Source organism: Macaca thibetana, chromosome 6 (assembly GCF_024542745.1).
Source record: "Macaca thibetana thibetana isolate TM-01 chromosome 6, ASM2454274v1, whole genome shotgun sequence".
NCBI classification, from domain to species: Eukaryota; Metazoa; Chordata; class Mammalia; order Primates; family Cercopithecidae; genus Macaca; species Macaca thibetana.
In genome coordinates, this window is record NC_065583.1 from 135326371 (window position 1) to 135336650 (window position 10280).

Genomic DNA, 10280 nt, shown 5'->3' on the forward strand with positions numbered 1-10280 from the left:
AGTGTCGGCCAGTCTGAGAAATAAAGGGAAAGAGTACAAAGAGAGGAATTTTACAACTGGGCCACCGGAGGTGACATCACATATCGGTAGGTCCGTGATGTCCACCTTAGCCGCAAAACCAGCAAGTTTTTATTAAGGATTTCAAAAGGGGTGGGGGGTGTAAGAACAGGGAGTAGGTCACAAAGATCACATGCTTCAAAGGGCAAAAAAGAAGAACAAAGATCACATGTTTCTGAGGCCAATAAAGATCACAAGGCAAAGGGCAAAGCAAAGATCACAAGGCAAAAGGCAAAATCAAAAACTCTTGATAAGGGTCTATGTTCGGCTGTGCATGTATTGTCTTGATAAACATCTTAACAGAAAACAGGATTCGAGAGCAGAGAACTGGTCTGATAAAAATTTACCAGGCTGGAATTTCCTAATCCTAGTAAGCCTGAGGGTACTGCAGGAGACCAGGGCCTATCAGTCCTTATCTCAACTGCATAACACGAACACTCCCAGAACGGCCATTTATAGACCTCCCCCGAGGAATGCATTCCTTTCCCAGGGTCTTAATTATTAATATTCCTTGCTAGGAAAAGAATTCAGCAATATCTTCCCTACTTGCATGTCCGTTTATAGGCTGTCTGCAAGAAGAAAAATATGGCTCTCTTCTGCTTGACCCCACGGGCAGTCAGACCTTATGGTTGTCTTCCCTTGTTCCCTGAAAATCGCTGTTATTCTGTTCTTTTTCAAGGTGCACTGATTTCATATTGTTCAAACACACGTTTTACAATCAATTTGTACAATAGTGGTCCTCAGGTGCCATACATTCTCAGCTTATGAAGATAACAGGATTAAGAGGTTAAAGTAAAGACAGCATAAGAAATTATGAGTATTATTTGGGAACTGATAAATGTTCATGAAATCTTCACAATTTACATTCAGAGATTGCAGTAAAGACAGATGTAAGAAATTATAAAAGTATTAATTTTGGGAACAAATAAACGTCCACAAAATCTTCACAATTTATGTTCCTTTGCTGCGGCTCCAGCCAGTCCCTCCATTCAGGGTCCCTGACTTCCCGCAACACAAAAGAAATGAAATCAGTGTGTCAAAGGAACACCTGTACCCACATGTTTATTGCAGCACTATTCACAATAACCAAAATATGGAATCAACTTGAGTGTCCATTACTGGATGAAGGGACAAAGAAAATGTGTACATATACACAATAAAATACTGTTTGGTCATTAAAAAAGGATGAAATCCTGTCATCTGTAGCAACATGGATGGAACTCGAGGTCATTATGTCAAGTGAAATAAACTAGACACAGAAAGAAAAGTATCACATGTTCTCACTCAGATGTGGGAGCTAAAAATTTGGTCTCATAAAGAGTAGAATGATAGGGGGCAGAAATGAAGAGAGATTGGGTATGAACATGTAGTTAGATAGAAGGAATAAATAATAGCTAAATAATAGTATTTGATAGCACAGTTGGGTACTATAGTTAACAACAGTATATCGTGTATTTCAAAATAGTGGCCAGATGCAGTGACTCACACCTGTGATCCCAGCACTTTGTGGGGTTGATGCAGCAGGATCATTTGAGGCCAGAAGTTCGAAACCATCCTGGGCAACATAGTGAGACCCCATCTCTACAAAAAACTTGAAAAATTGGTGAAACCCAGTCTCTACTGAAAATACAAAAATTGGCCAAGCATGGTGGCATGCATCTGTAATCCCAGCTACCAGGGAGGCTGAGACAGGAGAATCACTTGAACCAGGAAGGCAGAGGTTGCAGTGAGCTGAGATCGCACCACTGCACTCCAGCCTGGGAGACAGAGCAAGACTCTGTCTTGGAAAAAAAAAAAAAAATTTGAAAAATTATCTGGATGTGGTGTACACCTATAAATCTACATACCCATGAGGTTGAGGTCTGAGGATCACTTGGGCCCATGAGTTTGAGGCTTTAGTGAGCTATAATCACACCACTGCATTCTAGCTTGGGAGACAGAGTGAGATCCTATTCCAAAACAAAAAACAAAACAAAACCAAAAACAAAAACAAACAAAAAGCTAGAAGAGAAGATTTGAAATGTTTCCAACACAAAACAATCATAAATGTTCTGGGTGATGAATATCCTAAAAACCCTGATTTGATCATTACACATTGTATGCATGTATCAAAATATCACATGTACTCCATAAATATGTACAAATATTATATATTAATAATAAATCAATAAAAATTTATATGTTGAAGCCCTAACTGTCAGTACCTCAGAATGTGACTGTATTTGGAGATAGGGCCAAAATGAAATCATATGGGCAAGCCCTTATCCAATATGACTAATATTCAATCCTGGTATCCGTAGAAGAGGAGATTAGGACCAAAAAAACACAGATCTAGGGGAACCATGTGAGGACACAGTGAGATCAAGTGAGGACACTTGCTGTCTTCAAGCCAAGGAGAGAGGCTTCAGAAGAAACTAAACCTGCCAACATCTTGATCTTGCACTTTTATCCTCCAGAACTGTGATAAATTAAACTATTGTTTAAGCCAACCAGTCAGCGGTATTTCGTCATGGCAGCCTTAGCAAACAAATACACCCTCTGCCCCACAATTACAGATGAAGTCTCTAACCAGGGTCTCAGGTCACCCAATAGACTTCATTTTATAACTCAGATAATTGCTTTAGCTATGGAATCATGCTTCCTAGATTATGGGTTTATTTACCATAAATAATCCTTTGGCCAGGGACATCTTGTAAGTGCATTCAGTCTTTCAATTCTCTTCTCCTAGACAATATCATGCATCTATTTACACAAAATCCAGTTAATATGGAGATTCACTTGCCTTTTTCTTTCTCCTACAGGGCATCCCTGTAGTAAGGGGGTAAATGCATCATAATGCAAGCTGCTTTTAACTCCTTCCATAGCTAAAGTCTTTAACTTCCACCTGTAGCTAGATTTCTTTGCCTTCCCACCATAGCATTCAAGAGATAAACACGGCCAGGTGCGGTGGCTCATGCCTGTAATCTCAGTAATGTGGATGGCCGAGGTGAGTGGATCACTTAAGGTCAGGAGTTTGAGACCAGCCTGGCCAACACGGTGGAGCCCCATCTCTACTAAAAATACAAAAATTAGCTGGGCATGGTGGCCCCTGTAATCTACTCCAGAGGCTGAGGCAGGAGAATTGCTTGAAACCAGGAGGTGGAGGTTGCACTGAGCTGAGATCATGCCACTGTACTCCAGGCTGGGTGACAGAGTGAGACTCAGTTTTCAAAAAAAAAAAAAAAAAAAAAAAAGATAGAGACAAACACTCCCATGATTTTGATGTCCTACAGTCCATTATATCTATCTGCAGACATAACTGTACTATTTATATACTATATTTTCTTTTTTGTTTGATAAAGTATATTATATTGCATTTATTTTTCTGAACTACCTTACCACTCAATTTTATGTTAACTGTCTTCCCATTTCTACTACTTCCTCTTAGATCCATCAGGATTCTTGGCATAAATACAAAAAAAAGTTCACTGGAAGGATACCAAGTAGCTCATATAATTGCTGGGAAAGCTAGAATTCAGGCAATTGGCAGGGCACAGAATAGTCTGGGCTGCTAGAGTCAAGGTTCAAGGTTGCAGCATGAATGTCTGGTTAGGATAGATAGTCTGCACAGAGACTCCACTCACCCCTGCCCTGCTGAACTCCTGCCTGCTGTGCAGGATCGACACCAGCCTAAATCTGACCCAAAAGGGCAGAGGGACTAACTTGAAGGGCCTCCCCCTGACAATTAAGATGGAGCCGTTAAGGTGGAATAATGACTGTGGTGGATTAAAACACATCAAATATTATGAACATTCATGAGTTCACAATAATGGTTTTTAAAGCCTTCAGTAATCCCTGTTGGAGGTTGTTAGGGCACCAACTTTTTACTGTAAAAGTTGAATATTTGTCTTGCCCTCCATATGAATGGTATTTCAGGATAACCAAATAGCTAATGAAAGACTATCTGTCTTTAAAACTTCCACTATTTTGCAACCCCAAATGAAATAGCAGATTTAAGCTATAATCCTAAGTGGCTGCTGAAAACATTAGGCAAAAAGCTAAAGGGGGAAATGTTTTAGTCTCTTCAGCTACTGTAACAAATCCCCATAGACTGGGTAACTTAAACAGACATTGATTTCTACCAGTTCTGGAGGCTGGAAAGTCCAAAATCTAAGTGCTGGCAGAGTCAGTTTTTGGTGAGGGCACTCTTTGTGGCTTCTCATTATGTTCTCACAGGGTGGAGAGTGGAGGGAGAGAAAGAGACAGGCAAGCTGTCTTTCATGTCCCATGAGGACACTAATCCCCTCATGAGAACCCCACCCTCCTGACCTATCACCTCCTGTATTAGTCTATTCTCACAGTGCTATGAAGAAATATCTGAGACTGGGTAATTTATAAAGGAAAGAGGTTTGACTCACAGTTCAGCGTGGCTGGGGAGGCCTCAAGAAACTATCATGGCCCAAGGTGAAAGGGAATCAAGGCATCTTCTTCACAAGGCAGCAGGAAGGATAAAAGCTAGCAGATCTTGTCAGAACTCTCTCACTATCATGAGAACAGCATGGGGAAAACTGCCCCTGTGACCCAATTACTTCCCACTGGGTCACTCTCACAACACATGCAGATTACAGGAACTACGATTCAAGATGAGATTTGGGTGGGGACACAGCCAAACCACATCACCTCCCAAAGGTCCCATCACCAAATACCATCACACTAGAGATTAGGATTTCAATATGTGAATTTTGGGGGAATACAAAGATTCAGTCCATATCAGGGAACTTTATAATGTATAAATTTGGCTTTGACATCCTGAATCCACTGATCAACTTTACAGGAGGTACTATGTACCTCACTGTATGATGCAATGGACAGAACCACCTATGAATTTTTTCTGCAAAAATCTGAAGCCTAAATTTAAACAAGCATCTTATTTATCTACTTATAGGAAATATAGAGGATAGAGGATAAACCAAAGGATATAATTGGCAAAATCCACAATGTTAGAAAGTAAATGATAAAAAAGCAAGAAATTATTGCACATTTAAAAAGACTTAGATACATCAATCGAATGTAATATACAAATATTGTTTGAAATCCTGATTTAACCAAACATACAGTAGGAAGATATTTGTAAGACAGTTGGGATATTGTTAAACACTGACTGGATACTTGATAATATTAAGATTTTTTTTCCTTTTGAGATTATTGTTTTTCTTTTTGTGGTTATCATATCTTTTCTTTTTTTTTTTTAATAGAGTCAGCCAGTCTCAAATTCCTAGACTCAAGCAATCCACCTACCTTAGCCTCCCAAAGTGCTGGGATGACAGGCATGAGTCACCTCGCCCTGCCCATGTTTTCTTTTTATGGTTGTTTTTTTAAACTAATCTCTCTGAGATATATGCTGAAGTGTTATAGGCCTTGAAAGCTAATGAAGGAACTTATAATTTCTGACTAACTGGGTTTAAGAATTGCTATGAATCTTTGGTCTTTGTCACTCTCATTCCCTTCTTTTGTGAATAGAAACTTTTATACCTGTTATATGTATTTTCCTGTCCTACTATTTTATTAGATGTGAGGGGCCAATAACTTTTCTTTTTGGTTTCACAGGTTAGCAAATCAAAAGGAACTGTACTCAAGGAGCTGGACTGAAGAATTACGTCCAAAAAGCCTTGTCCATATCTGGACATGATGCAGAGGATGAAATTCTAGACTTTGAGATGATGCTATGATGATGATATGAGATCTCTGAGGACCTTTCAAGAAAATGACTGTATTTTGCATGCGGGAAGTATTTGGGTCGTTAGGGGCTGGAGGTCAATCTAAGGTTGACTCTAAGATGGCCCAGTTGATCCCCTCCTCCTGGAATTCATGCCCTTGTGAAACTCCCTCCCTTTGACTTTGAGCTGGCCTGGTGACTTGCTTCCAGCCAATAGAATACCACAAGGTGAAGGGATGTCACTTTCATGATTAAGTTCTAAGCTGTTGTGGCTTTTATCTTACTAGCAGACTTTCTGCATTGTATTCTCAGTTTCCAGCTTTGATGAAGTTAGCAGTTCATTGGACAAGCCCGTATCATAATGAGCTGAGAGTAGCTTCCAGACAACAGTTAGCAAAGAACTGAGGCCCTCAGCCCAACACCCTCAACAAATGGAGTTTTGCCAGCAACCTTAGCGAGCATGGAAGCAGAGCCTTCTCTAGTTGAGCTTTCAGATGACCCAGCCCTCGTCTATGACGGTAGCCCTGTGAGAGCTTCTGAAGCAAAGAGTCTGGCTGAACCATGGCTGGACTCTTGACCCACACAAACCATAAAATAATGAATGTGTGCTATTTTAAGCTGTTAGTTTGTGGTCAGTGTGTATCCATAAATAATTAAAATATGCAGTAACTAATTCTCTTAACAATTCTTTGAGGTACATGCTAGTAGACAACCCAAGTTTACAAATGGGAAAACTCAGGCACAGACATTGAGTAACTTGCCCAAAGTAACTCATTTACGCCAAGAGGGGAGAGACTTCTTTCTTATTCCACAATATTGCTGTGAAGCTAAAGAGTCAAGATGAGTGACAGTGGGTGTGTTTTGTGGGGTTGCTGCAGGGGAGATAAGGGTAGAGAGTAGTTTTAAGGCATTCTGCAAAGCATGGTGTTGCTATGTCCATTCCACCGGATTAACACTTACCATCCAAACAGGGGTTGTGCCTCCTTACCTTGCACTGTCCAATAAACATTTGGAGAAGACATGGTGCGGGGGTGGTGGGGAGAGGGTGGGATGTATGGTCAGCATTAGCTAGCTGTGAAAGTTGCAGACATCACGATGAAATCACTTTCATCAGACTCAGACAAAATAGAGCTGGTAAAGCCCAAAAAAGAGGATGCTCATGCTTATATGTCTGGCATAAGAAGAACTGTTTCCAAGAACTTTCTAAAAACCCTTTGGTTTATGACTAGACATTCTCCTGGACTGCAATAATTCAGATAAGATATTCTCAAGAACACTTGCCCACTAACAGCGTCTCCATCAATAAACTGCTAACAACTCTGGCTTTCAGCTTCTAGAACCAATGAACTCTATTTCTAAGCACCTTATGTAAACCTTTTTTTGCTAACAAAAGTTCCCCTTGCCCTTCCCTCACCAAAGGTACTCGTGGTTTGCCATTCCATGCATTCAGATTATAATACTTATTTCTATTACCAAGTAAACCCAACATATTTAATTTTTTTTCTAGTGTCTTTTTTTGTAAGGTTGACATAATCAATGCTTGTCTTTGAAAGAAAAAAAGAAAATGTGAGCACCTCAAAGCCTCCGATTTTCAGTAGATTGATTTTCCTAAAACTTTGACCTGGTTACCTCAAAACATTGATCACAGTTTAACAGTGATTCTTTAGCTGCTAATTTAAGTACAGATCACACCTTGGCATTGAAAGCCTATGGCATTTCTTCTGTCTCCCTTTCTAGCTGTACCTGCTTTAATGTATTGCTGATGTACACTGCATCAGCAATTCATTCCAGGCTGACTGCACACTACGCTGTTGCATACAAAGAGCTTGCAGTTTCCTTGCCTCCTTTTTACCAAACTATTTTTCATTGCATAGAACACTTTGTCGCCCATCCTCATGAATCACAATCTTACCTATCTGCAGCATTTCTGGCATTCTCAAATATTGCTAGTAGGAGTGCAGATTTCTTGGAGGACAATTTGACAATATTTATTGGCAATGTTGAACCTTACCTGAGCCCTGTGTTCTTGGAAAGGCACTTTAAAAATCCTCCTTCCCTTTTGTTCTGGGAAATGGCTTGCTGCAAGGAATCATGCTTGCTCTTATGACTTAAAACTTTCTTGTTTACGTAGGACATGACCAGGCACAGACCCTCTAAATTCCCACTTTTTTTTGTCTTATAAATGTTAACTGAAGTGTTTGTTGAACTGTTCAATCTGGGCAAAATGCAAAGTAACTTAACTTGACCAAAGTTTAGTAAAGCTTTTCCCCTTTGCCCAGGCACCTAAACTTTGGCCCACTTTGGGCAATGGAACATGGAACCATGTTAAAGTCAACAGCCCCTCCTCCAGGGAACTGGCTGAACTCAGGAAAAAGTGTTCCCTGGTCAATGTCCCATCATATCTGTCACTCATCCCATCTCCTGCACCCAGTTCTTATTTACTTCTCTCCATAAAGGAAAGCCTATTTGTGTCTGATCTCTGAGCTACAGATCTCATAGATCTCAAAGCCTTCTCCCTATTGTCGTAGTCACCTTCCCCTTATGGCAATAATCCTATTGAATAAAGTCCCTCCTTACATAAGTTTAAGCTGTTTTTTTTTTTTTTAATTTGACATTACTAACAGCTTTTAAAAATATCTAGGCTTTTTGATCAAATAATCCCACTTCTAGAAAATTAATCAAAGGAAATAATGATAAAGCACACATAGTTTACTTTTTTAAAAAAGTGAATGCTCATGACATATTATTTGTAATAGAAAAAAATACTAGAAAAGCAAAAATATTTTCCCAAACAGGAAAGTTAAATAAATTATGTAGCCATTAAAAATATGTTTTCAAATTGTCCCTGGTAGCATTTGAGAGTGTTCTTAATGTGTTAGTCCAAACCATTAGAGCAAGATACAAAAATATATAAAAAGCTAATTTCAAATGGTTTGTCTTATTACTATGTTGAAAAATAAAGGCCATAAATACATGTAGGAAAAGACTGAAATAAACACTTTAAAATATTAATATTATTTAATATTTGATGAGGTGATTGATTTTATACTAAATATTTTGGGGAATTTTACAAATTTTCTATAGTGAGTATTTTTTTGTAGTCAAAATATTATATATATATTTAAATATAACACTTCAAACATACCAAAGCAAGAAATTGTCTCTGGCCATCAAATATTATCTTTTCTAGAAGCTTTTCTTATCAAAATATTATATATATGTGTGTGTGTGTATATATATATATATAAAAATATATAAATATATAAATATAACACTTAAAACATACCAAAGCAAGAAATTGTCTCTGGCCGTCAAATATTATCTTTTCTACAAGCTTTTCTTATGCTCTCAGCTAGTTACTGTTTCTCTCTCTCCTGTGGATTCCTAGTCCTTTGCCTTCTATGGATGTAAAAGCATTCTAGTTTATGTTATGTTATCCATGTGCTTATTGCCTTTAGCCTATTGTCCTCTACTAGGTTGAAAAATTAGAGAAGGTAAGAATTGTATTTTAAATGCCATAGGAGTGCCTGGAATAGCACAGTATCTTTCATAAAGTAAATGTTTATTAATTCCAGCCACATCGTTTAGAGTTTACATTTGCATATTCCATCCTCTGAATTATTTTTTTTACATTTTGACTTCAGCTTTTATTCATGATACATTCAATAAAATTCCTTCAGTATAATCTCTTTGTTGTCCAAGGGTCAAATATAATGTTTTCTACCCTGGAAAATTATCAAAGCTGATCATTATGTGAAACAGTTCTACACCGTATTACATCCCTGAAGCAAGCAGAAACTCATGTGCTTTGTTTGCAGAGTTGCTTTAAGATTTAGAATTTGCCACCAGGCGCGGTGGCTCACACCTGTAATCCCAGCACTTTGGAAAACCGAGGCAGGCAGATCACCTGAGGTCAGGAGTTGCAGACCAGCCTGGTCAACATGGTGAAACCCTGTCTCTATTAAAAATATAAAAAATTAGCTAGTCCTGGTGGCGGGTGCCTGTAGTCCCAGCTACTCAGGAGGCTGAGGTAGGAGAGTCACTTGAACCCAGGAGATGGAGGCTGCGGTGAGCTGAAATCATGCCACTGCACTCCAGTCTGGGCAGCAGAGTGAAACTCTGTCTCAAAAAAAAAAAAAAAAAAAGATTTAGAATTTGCAGACACCTACCTACTGTTTCCTTTTTAGCATCTCAGTTTTGGGACACTTGTGAAATTAATCTTCCAAGTATAATTCTGGTCATAGGTAAATTGTGAAGGCATTGGAAATTGTCTGCACCTTTTCCCATCTCTGTTGTAAATCAATTTCCCACACACCTGGGACTTATTGCCTACAACCAAACCTTGTGTGTCACTAAGGTGAAAACTTAGAATTTAAGCATGAACATTACAAAGACTTCAGGTATGTGATAAAAAACCTCTTTCCTCAGAGAAATTCAGATTTTATTAGTGAGCCCTCTAAACATCAATGTCTTAAAGCGTTGAAATTATAACAATGGAATAACTGAAAAGTGAAGTTTTCTGGAGTCA